The following is an 11,942-nucleotide window of genomic DNA, read 5'->3' as shown; positions in this document are numbered from 1 at the left end:
TAAAGCATTACAATAATCTAACCTTGAGGTCATGAACGCATTAATCAACATTTCTGCATTCTGACATTGAGAGCATAGGTCGTAATTAGATATTTTTGAGATGGAAATATGCAGATTTACAAATGGTAGAAAGAATATCAGAGTCCACACCACAGCTATAACGATAAAGGCACAGAGAAACAATATCATTGGAATCACTTTCATAATGATTTTTTTTCCAGCTGATGAACGTTAAAAACATCGACAGCCAATCAGTATCAATCGTGCCATATTGAGCTCGAGAATTTAAAGCGGCAGACGAGTGTGCGCTTGGAGTAAACAGACGATATCATCTGCTGGAGTGAGTTCTTTATAGTTATCTTTATAGTTGTTGTTCTTGGTGTGAAAGGGCCTTAAGACTGCTAAAAAAATCGTATATAAGAGTATGTCTCCCTAATCAAACAAATTCAACTTACCTGGGGCCTCATTTATAATCGTTGCGTACGCACAAAACCAGCCCTGAAAGAGGTGTACGCCACTTCCTGCGCAAAAGGTGGGATTTATAAAAACAAACTTGACGGGAAAATTTGCGCACCTGCACGCAAACTCTGACCCATGCATACAAACTCTTTTTCCTGGAGTGAGTAAATTAATGAAGTAAAAACAATGAATTTAAGCTCTGTTTTCATGTCGATATACACATTTACATTAAATATTCCACTCTCATATGGAGATAAGGACTGAAATTACATAAAGTCATTACGCAGATGTAGCAAATCAGCTCAAAAAGGAAATGTATATAAATAATTACAATTAATTATGATTAATTACAATTATTCATATCAGCTGCCAGTAGTAACTGTAGCAGAATTAAATTGCCATCAACCAATCTGTTCGTCCAGCGATCATTCAGTGTAAGTTCATATCAACTCTAGGAAAGGATATTTCCGTGGCCACAGAAAATACTTTCATACAGTATTAATGCATTAGAGCATGTAGTAAGGCTCAAAATCATAAAGGGACATTAATTTTGCAAGGCAGAATCAGAAACTCGTGTAATTTGTGCACAAGAGTTTTATTAACTAAACACTAACACAAACTAGTCTAACAAACAAACAAACAAACAATCACTCATACATCCCCTCATACATGGGAAAAGGCAAATGAGGCTTGATGGATTAAGCTATCAGGAAAAACCAGAGAATGAAGCTATGAAAAGAGTCAGTTAACCACCTGAGTGAAACCATCAGTGCCGTTTTAGAACAGGGTCTACAGCTTATACTAAACCTACGTTTCGTTTAGTTAAATGTATGATACTTGCATTGCCTTGGCCTGGAAAGAGCGTACGGATGCAGTCTCGTATGAAAGTCTTGATGGTTTGGAGGTTCGGTGGTGTAGGAGTCGCGATCACCTTCCTCCGGATTTGAAGAGTGATGAACTCCAAAGATGTTCTGACTCGATGGTGACTGGGAGTATCTTCCCAGTGGAAAGTGAAAAAGAGCTAAGAGAGACATCAGCTGAGATCCTAGGATCTTTGGTGAATGGAAAGACAAGGCCGAAGCCTGGTGAAGACTTAAGAGTTGCAGAAGCATTCTAGCTCACATCCTCATCTTCTCAGAATCTAACAGAACCGCAGACTGACTGGTTACATGAATGAGTGGTTCTATCATAAGCATGCATAAAACAGTATACAATACAAAAGACAATATACAAGAATAGTAAGAACATACACAATGACCTGAAGTATATGTGTTCATTCAAAGAAAGGTTTTCTTATTAATTAATTAGAGAAGAGTCCATTTTTATGGACATTATGTGTCTGTTTTAGAGAGACTTGAGTAAGAGTTGATTCTCTCTACATACTTTTAGGTCGTAAAAATGTATCTGATCTGGCTGAGGGGTCCTGGTTGCCATGGTAACCAGGGGCCTGGGGTCGTTCCCAGACATGCTGGCACCCAGTATGTTTATTGGGTGAGGGGTCTGTGATTATTTGTTAATCTAATGATTAATTGATTTGTTAAATCTAATGAACAAATGTGTGTCTGATTGGTCCAAATGCTACACAGAACTTAAACCAAAATTATTTGAATTTAGACATATTTGTAGTGAATGCGCTTGATCACTTTTCCTCTTTTATTGACAGCAAGGAGTGCTATAGGTGCACAATAATTCATCTTTAAACTGAACTGCAGATCTCATGTTATGAGAAAATATTTTTTCCACGAGAACAATGATCAGTGATGCGCACTTACTTCGATATTATGGCAGACACTGCTGGATTCAGTGGTCGAACGGTCCATTATCCAGTTTGAATAGGCCCAATGATAATAGCTTACTGTACAACCGCAGCTGCACAGAGGTGTTGATGTCGTGTGAAGTCATCTCTACAACATTATGAAAAGTACCACTGTATTTGAAGGCTACAACTTGAAAAAACGGTAAGATTTATACGTTTCCTTTTTAAAATACTTTGTTAGTGATGCGCCGAGTCAGACAATTTTACACTGCAATAAATAATCTGTTTCCACTCAAAATAGCTAAAAGATATTCACTTTATCAGCAAAACTGCATACATTTAGTTTGATTTGAATTATTTAAAACAATTGAATTAGGCTACTATTTGGCCAGTGTAAAAGAATGAGATCAACTCTATTCTAAAATATTTATCTGATAACTATTTTAAACTGACATGAAATAAAAATTAATTTATGGCACAAATGGCATAGTCCGTATCTCATATTTCCTTAATGTCTTTTATCTTTGACGGTGTTAAACATGGTGTCACGTGGATGGGAATATGCATGGAAATTATATGCAGATGAGGTTATGCATAGTAAAACAAGGCATTGTAAGCTCTATATATGGTGATTTCGGGGAGGAGTCAGGGTGGAGATGCACGTACGCACAATCTTCCCCTGACTGGGATTTATAAAGGGATTTTTGCGCATGTTCTGGCGTACTAGCTTTTCTAGTCAAATCTAGCTTTTGAGCGTACGTATACTTTTAGGATGAAATCTACGGAGAGTTTTATAAATGAGACCCCAGCTCCTTAGGCTGCATTCCATTTCACCTTTAGATGCACACTCACAAAATTCCTCTAAGCACTTCCCTTCAGGGGAATCCCACTGCCATTTTGAAGTGCATTCCACTTTGTAAAGTGGATGAGGGAAGTTTATATGGACAGACCCTTCACCCCTCGATTTTGACAGAGAGTGAGCCTACTTCAGATGTACACTTCAGGCAGCTCCATATACCAAAATGCAATGCATCTGTTATGTCACTTAATCTACCCCCGTGCTTAATTTAACCCCACCGCAAAAAAACTATGATATATAAATTATTTTAAAAAAATATTTAAAACAGCCCAAGCATTCCGCCAGTAGTGGGCACTCGTGCAACGTAATCAATGATGTACATCCGATTCAATGACAGAGCGAAGTTAGGGAAAGGCATTAAAAAGGCATTTGTCGCAAAAAGTTAGTGACTTCTCTTATAAAATGCAATTTTTTTTCAGTGTAAACTCTAAAAATAGTTCAATCCAAAAGTATTGTTTAGTGTAAAGCATGTTGAAGATTAGCCGATAAGATGACGATTTATTAAATGATAAGCGGTTTCCTATAAAAAGTTTATTCTTTGTAGTGTACTGTTTATTCAGTGTAGTGAAACCTCTTCTCCATTGACATACATTTAAAAAGAAATAGCCTCTGGTCTCCTTTCCCAAGTACTGCCAAAGCGGAAGCATTAGCATTAGGTTTTTTGGCTAAAGGTTGCAGGCTTGCCTTCTAGTGGCTTTGGTGGAACATATAGCTCTAGCGGCCCTGTCCCAAATGGCACACTTCACGTGCATTTGCGGTCTTGTGGACTTACAATGGCTGCCACGTGCGCATGTCTGTTAAGTCCACGAGACCGTAGGGTGCCCCATTCGTCATTTTAGCTTTCAGAAGGGTGCTCGAGAGCGCCCCCTTTGCGGCCGCTATGCACCCTCGATGCGCACTTCTGCCGAGCCCATTATTAAAAACGGTCACTCATTCATCACGATCTCACAAAGTTCCAAAAAAAAAACAACAATGAACGTAACTACACGATTAAACTTTTTGTCTTTGTTAGAAAGAAGTTACGAGCATGATAGAACTCAGCACTGGACAAAAAACGGTGACTGGAGCAGTGAGTGCGTGGATTCCAACCTAAACACCTCTGATTGGCCATTGCGTTTTAGAAATCAACAAACATGTCTGTGATTGGTTACATTGCTCACCTCTGTGAAAATGCATTGTAAAATCATTTGACGCTTTCCAAAGCAGAAGGGCAGACACACTGGATTGTTTGCCAAATCTATTTCATTATGCTATTATTATGAAGAAAACAGATCCTAGACCAGGGGTTATGGGCAGCTTTTCCATCTAAAAGCAATCAGAAGCAACAGCAGGCAGTTGTATAAGTAAGACTATTATTCACGCTAAACTCAAGTCCGACCGTCCCCCTCGATCCGAAGGGGGGGCACAGGGATGTCCATGGGGGGCCAAGCCCGCCCGGCCCCGGGCCTGGTCGGATTGCAATCCGATCTTGCAAAACATTTCAGGAGGTGGTCTGAGATGCATTCCAGATGCAACTGGACAAGTGTAGCCTAAATGCATCTGGTTGTTGAACAACATATTAATTTTACCACAGTGCTAATGCAACACGCATCTCCACAGATATGACCCATCATAGATGAACGTCTCTCTACAGCAAGCAAACTGCCTCAAACTGAAAGTTCGGTGTCGCATCCAGGGGCTTAAAACACTAATAAAATGTAGTGAGACCAGAGGCGCCACTAGCAATTTTGGGTCCTATGAAAGAAAATGAGGTCGGGCCCCCTACCGCACCAAACATACAAGCCAACCTAGTTATCCAAAATCTTTGTCTGCAATTTAATAATAATGACTGTAGTATCTTGAGATACGGAAAAAAGGAAACACAGAGGAGCCAAAAGTTCTCGATGGTCACTTTACTGAGGACCCATCGCAGCATTTAGACCTACACACCAGCATGGCAATAGTGCGCACACAATGCGCTTCTTCACGGCCTTTAAATAGTGCACCAACCCATATACAATGCGTGACCGCCCCCTGCTGGACAAATCTCAATGTGCACATACAACACTCCTCCCCGCTTAAATCCAAAAACAATTTTTTTCTCCAATCAACAAACTTGAGGGGAAAACATTGTTCACATACAAGACAATTTTCAATAAAGTGCAATTTCAAAATTTTGCAACTGTCTGTGCAGTTTTCTTTTTCAAAGTCCGACTATTTTTTTTTCCATCACAAAGTCCTTTAAGTGTGCTAGTAATTTTTACATCACAAAGTATTTTAAGTGTGAGGGTCTTAGACCCCCAGTAGGTACAATTTCAGGGTTTTTTTACTTCTGCAATTGATGTCACTTCAGGAATGGTAGGAGCACTAGATAACTCGGACAACAGCCTACTGGAACATTCAGTTTGCAAATTTTCGAGCTCCTTTTGCTGAGGAGTAACATCCAAAGTTGGTATTAGGGGAGTACTGGGTGATTTGGGCTCTTGAACATCAGTATCCTGAGACCCAATTTCAGCATCACATAACTGAACATCCATGCTCGGTTGGTAATCAGTTATCATTTCTTTTTGTTGGTGACTAAATAATTGATCTACATGACGTCGCACAATTTTATCATTCCCCAAAGCTACTGTACAAGATACAGGTCCTGTAATGTCCTGAATTACTCCATGCACCAATTTTGGTCCATACCCAAAGTTTCGGGTATACACAGGATCTCCAATCTGGAAATAACGAGATTTCACATGTTGATCATGATACTCTTTCTGAACTTGTTGTTTCCTTTCCATTTTACCAGTGAAGTCAGGATGTATCTTGTCAAAAGTGCAACGCAATTTTCTTCCCATCAGCAATTCAGCAGGAGACAGTCCCGTTATAGACTGGGGTGTGTTACGATAATTAAACAGAGCTCTATGTAACTTGGTCTCCAGAGTGTTCCCCAAACTTTTTTTCATTAGGGTTTTGAAAGTTTGAACTGCTCGCTCTGCCAAACCAATAGATGATGGGTGATACGGTGCAGAAATAACATGGGTTATTCCGTTCTTAGTCATAAAGTCTTTACTTGCTTCACTTACAAAACATTGGGCATTATCAGACACTATCATTTCAGGAATCCCATGTACACTGAAACTTTTTCGCAAACACTCCAAAGTAGCTGCTGTTGTTGCTGAACTCACAGGATAGGCATCAATCCACTTAGAATGAGCATCAATGATAATTAAGAACAATTTCCCTAGAAAAGGGCCTGCATAATCCATATGAATTCTCCTCCACGGTTGTCTGGGCCACTCCCATGGGTGAAGTGGGACCCTCACAGGGGATTTTCGCTGTACTTGACAGACAGTACAATCTCTTACTCGAGTTTCAATATCAGCATCCAGATTCGGCCACCATAGGTAGCTCCTTGTCAAACCTTTTATCTTGGACATGCCTGGGTGGGATTGATGGAACTGTTCCAACAAACCTGAACGTCCCTGTTCTGGAATAACAACACGCACTCTCCACAGCACACATCCGTCCTGAACACTGAGCTCTTGCTGTCTCTGTTTATAAGGTACAAATTCCTGGGTATCATTGTGATCAGGCCAGCCTTTAAGCACATACTCATGTACTCTTGACAAAACAGGGTCTTTACAAGTCCAGTGCTTAATTTGCTCTGTGGTCGTCAAGGGACCAGCTACACTCTCCAACATCAAGACATGCTCTTCCTCTGGTTCTTCCTCAGAAGGTTGTGAAACTGGAAGACGACTGAGAGCATCAGCATTACCATGACCTTTACCCGCTCTGTAAGAAATGACTTATTCATAGGCTCCCAACATTACTGCCCACCTCATAATTCGTTGAGATGCCATTTGAGGTACAGCTTTTAATTCATTCAATAAACTGAGTAGAGGTTTGTGGTCAGTACAGATTACAAATTTACAACCATACAAGTATTTGTGGAATTTCTTGACTCCAAACACAACAGCTAATCCTTCTTTCTCTAACTGGTAGTAGTTCTTCTCTGCAGCTGTTAGTGTTCTGGATACAAATCCAATAGGTCTTTCCGTTCCATCCCTCATACGATGTGCTAATATGGCCCCCACACCGTATGCTGAGGCATCACAGGAAAGGATGAGTTCTTTTTTTTCATCATAGTGGATCAAGACACGATTAGATTGCAACAACCCTTTGGATTTCTGGAAGGCTTTTACTTGGTCTTCTTCCCAACACCAACAAACATATTTCCTCAAGAGCCTATATTCATAGGCTCCCAACATTACTGCCCACCTCATAATTCGTTGAGATGCCATTTGAGGTACAGCTTTTAATTCATTCAATAAACTGAGTAGAGGTTTGTGGTCAGTACAGATTACAAATTTACGACCATACAAGTATTTGTGAAATTTCTTGACTCCAAACACAACAGCTAATCCTTCTTTCTCTAACTGGGAGTAGTTCTTCTCTGCAGCTGTTAGTGTTCTGGATACAAATCCAATAGGTCTTTCCGTTCCATCCCTCATACGATGTGCTAATACAGCCCCCACACCGTATGCTGAGGCATCACAGGAAAGGATGAGTTCTTTTTTTTCATCATAATGGATCAAGACACGATTAGATTGCAACAACTCTTTGGATTTCTGGAAGGCTTTTCCTTGGTCTTCTTCCCAACACCAACAAACATCTTTCCTCAAGAGCCTATGCAAAGGAGCAAGCAGGGTAGAAAGATTTGGAAGAAATCTGTTATAAAAATTCAACAAACCCAAATAGGCTTTCAGTTCCGTCACTGATGTCGGATGTTGGTGCTTCCTGTACAGCTTGAACTTTCTCTGGAACAGGATTAATACCTGTGGCATCAACTTTATGGCCCAAGAAAACAAGTTCCTTTTCCATGAACTTACACTTCCCTCTTTTCAGTCTTAATCCAGACTCCTCCAGCCTCTGCAATACTTTATCCAGTGTCCCCAGATGTTCTTGATCATTTTTTCCTGTCAACAGAATATCATCCAAATATACCGTGACTTTTGGAATGTCCTTCAGGATTCCTTCTATAGTTCTCTGGAAGATTGCGGGGGACTTGAACTCATCCAAAGGGTAATCGTGTATACGTAAAGAGACCTTTGTGAGTATTTACAGTGACATATTGCTTCGATGTTTCATCCAACAAAATCTGTTGATATGCATGACTCATATCTAATATGGTGTATTTCTCACCTCCAGATAACACTGCAAATATATCCTCCATTCGGGGAATGGGATACTACTCCAATGATGATTCCCAAATTAACAGTCACTCTATAATCTCGACAGAGTCTCACTGATCCATCTGGCTTCAACACCGGCACGACAGGAGCTGCCCACTCTGAAAATTTCACAGTTTCAATGATATGTTCTTTAATCAGCCGATCAAGTTCAGCTTCCACCTTCTCTCTCATGGCAAAAGGTAATGAACGTGATTTTAAAAAATGAGGTTTTGCACCACTGGTTACATGAATTTTGGCTGTGGCTCCTTTTAATGTTCCCAGTTCTTCTTTAAAAACAATTTCATGTTTCTTTAAAATGTCTTGCAACATCTCTGAGCTTGTTTGGATTTTATTCACCTTTTCCCAGCCAAGTTCCAACTCAGCAAGCCATGATCTTCCCAACAAGTTAGGACCAGATCCTGCCACCACCACAACTGAGAGGTCTTTAACTAATCCGTTATGCTTGACTTTAACTTTGCTGGTTCCTAGAACATTCACTGATTGGCCTGTATATGTCTTCAAATTAAGAGAACTTGGTTTCAATTCAGGCAGTTTTTCCTTAACTTCAAGTTTGCCATAATTCCACCTGTGACAACACAGTTACACTACATCCAGTGTCGATTTCGAATTTCACAGGACACTCATTGTTACGATCTGTTATGTATGCATATTAATTTGTTTGTGTTTTTCACTAGATCTTGATTGGTCTCCCTTTCTGTCACTCATTATGGGTTCTGCTGTCTTCGTTGAAGCCTCCCCGCCGAAAGTATAAAAGGCGATGTCTTATCCGTTTTCGGAAGAGGCTGGGCTGGGCTGTGTTTGTGTGCCTCTTTGAAATGATTGTAGCTTTAAGTATGCTTGCTTTGTTACCCTTTATGTTGTTTATTTGTCTTATTCTTTATTTTACCCCATGTATTTAGGTTTGTTATTCGATTTGAGCGTGGAGTGTGTCCATGCTCTTTGCTCACTTGTTGAGAAGAGAGCAGTATAAGATGTCACGTGACATACATCGCGCTTCACGTAGTTTATGTTGATGTATTAGTTCATTAGTTTAGGAGTGTTGCCACCCGCTGTAAGTTTTGGTTTAGTAGTTAGAGTAGTTAAGTTAGAGCGTGCGAGTAGCACGCTGAAGATGTTGTTTTGAAATTTATTTTGATTATTCTAGGTTAGATTTAAATTCTTTAGTTAGAAGAATTTTGTTTTAATTTGTTCTTTGATTTGGCAACACTCGTGCTCTCTTTTGTGTGCCTCTTTGAAATGATTGTAGCTTTAAGTATGCTTGCTTTGTTACCCTTTATGTTGTTTATTTGTCTTATTCTTTATTTTACCCCATGTATTTAGGTTTGTTATTCGATTTGAGCGTGGAGTGTGTCCGTGCTCTTTGCTCACTTGTTGAGAAGAGAGCAGTATAAGATGTCACGTGACATACATCGTGCTTCACGTAGTTTATGTTGATGTAACTCTTTTCACATGTCCAATTTTGCCACACACATAACATTTTTTTTTGGCAAACTTACAGTCTTTCGACATATGGTTAGTTCCACCACATCGATAACACATTCCTGCACCCTTTAAATTACTTATTTCTTCAGAGTCCATCTTGAAAACAGTAGTACTCACGCGATTTCCTTTCTCTCTGTGCAAATCTGCCATATCCTTATTTGCAGTTTCAATAGCCTGAGCTTTCTTCAGTGCAGTTTCAAACATTAATCCATCCTCAGCCAGTAATCTCCGTTGTATGCTGTCATCATTAACACCACACACTAATCTGTCTCTCAGCATAACTGTAAGTGTGTCTCCGAAATTACAATCTTGTGCAAGTTTTCTTAATTCAGCCACATACTATGCTTTCATCATGGCGTCTGTTTCTTGAATTAAACGTCCACCTCTATCTTCCACTATTTCACTTGGCTTTGGATTAAAGTGGTTTTTCAGTAAACTCACCAATTCTTCAAAACTCTTTGCACCTCAATGTGTACGTCTGCCCTCCAACACAACTTAACAATGGTTCGTTTCTTCTCTGTGCTTTCAACATCATTTGCCACGAAGAAATGATTCAATATTTCACAATACTCTTCCCATGATTGTGACTTACTATCCAAAATCCTAATATTAAACAGCCCAAACACTTATAGATGAACATACAAATGAATGAAGACAGTGTTATATAAGAATGAATATGTATTTGTGCTTTTGTGATTTTAGCTCAATATTTTTTTCTTTAATATTTGTATTATTTTAAGGGGATATTTCTAAATATTAACCTCTAAATTATGCACCATTTATCTTCTGCAATATCAGGGTGTAACCTCTAGATGGCTGTATAGCCCTATATATAAATAAACATAAACCATTTGCTGCAGAGTAAGAACTTAAGACATAAAGCACCTTACTTGTATCAGGTTATTCATTGATATATTTTCAGACATTATTAAAGACTACATTCAGTAAAAGTTGAAATTTAAATGTTGATATGAAGTGTCAGTTATTATTATTGTAGTCAAATCTGGACAGAGAAAGCATTTTGTTAGGCTACTAGCTACAGCGTGATCAGTCACACAAAAGTAATCAGAATAAATATTGGCTCAGTGTGACCAGAGCAATATTTTTAACTGTGTGTATGTGCTGTACATGTGGAAGAATTGACAATAAAGCAGACTTGACTTGACTTGACTTGATATAAACCGTTTGCTGCAGAGTGAGAACTTAAGACATAAAGCACATTACTTGTATCAGGTTATTCATTGATATATTTTCAGACATTAAAGACTACATTTAGTAAAAGTTTAAATTTAAATGTTGATTTGAAGTGCGAGTTATTAAATCTGGACAGGGAAAGCATTTTGTTAGGCTACTCATTAGTCAAACTAGCTACAGCGTGATCAGTCACACAAAGTTTAAAAGGGGCTATGTATCGATACTCGAAACCACGATCAGCAATGCAGTTATGGCTGGCAGCAAGACAGCAACGTAATGACATCATATAATTAAAAAAGACACCTGACGAAAAACTAGGGAATAATTCCATAATTTCGTTTTATTTGTAACTCTTTGGTAGATACATTTATAATTTCTATTGCATTACTACCAGTACTGTTACTGCTAATAAAACAGATCTCTGGGGGCCCCAAAAGTGCGTGGGCCCTTAGAATCGTCCTAACTTAACAGATGTCCTGTCCAGGCAGAAAATTACCAGCATCTTTTTACTTTTCTACTGATTTTTTTTTCCAGTGTAGAATTATTTATGACAACAGCCTAAAATGATACCTAAATATCTAGTTTAGGCTATTGTTTAATATTAACCAATAACCTGTTCAGCCTAGATGATGTCATCTGAAAAAAAAAAGTTGTTTCAGAGGCGGAACAAGTCATTTTTGATGAATTGTGAACAATAAGTCCAAGCATTTGTATTTAGAAAGTAAATAGGGTCAATTTTTGTTTCATGTTGATATTATAGAGACTACATGTCTCAAGCAACAGCAGTATTTCAGTGTAAGTGTTAAACCAATGGATCAACAGGAATCTCTGAGCTTTAGCTTAACATTAGAAGTGATCTTTAATTTGGCAAACTTCTCAAACAGCAGTCATGATGTTCAGATGGGTTGTCTTTTACTGCTGTGTACAGGTCAGCAATCTGGTGAATGCAACAAGGATAGAGAGAAAGAGT

General features: G+C 38.9%; 1 long non-coding RNA gene across 1 annotated transcript in view; it reads left to right on the top strand.

The window, feature by feature from the left end:
• Positions 1-9,504: 9,504 nt before the first annotated feature.
• Positions 9,505-11,942, top strand: part of LOC107675919 (uncharacterized) — a 15,213-nt gene continuing 12,775 nt past the window's right edge. The window contains exon 1 of the long non-coding RNA XR_001632656.1: positions 9,505-9,517. This is a non-coding gene — a long non-coding RNA (uncharacterized LOC107675919). The remainder of the gene's footprint in view (positions 9,518-11,942) is intronic.

Source organism: Sinocyclocheilus anshuiensis, unplaced genomic scaffold (genome assembly GCF_001515605.1).
Source record: "Sinocyclocheilus anshuiensis isolate Anshui unplaced genomic scaffold, SAMN03320099.WGS_v1.1 scaffold2666, whole genome shotgun sequence".
NCBI classification, from domain to species: Eukaryota; Metazoa; Chordata; class Actinopteri; order Cypriniformes; family Cyprinidae; genus Sinocyclocheilus; species Sinocyclocheilus anshuiensis.
Note: the sequence above shows the minus strand (reverse complement) of the source record. Positions and strands in the feature narration are given on the sequence as shown.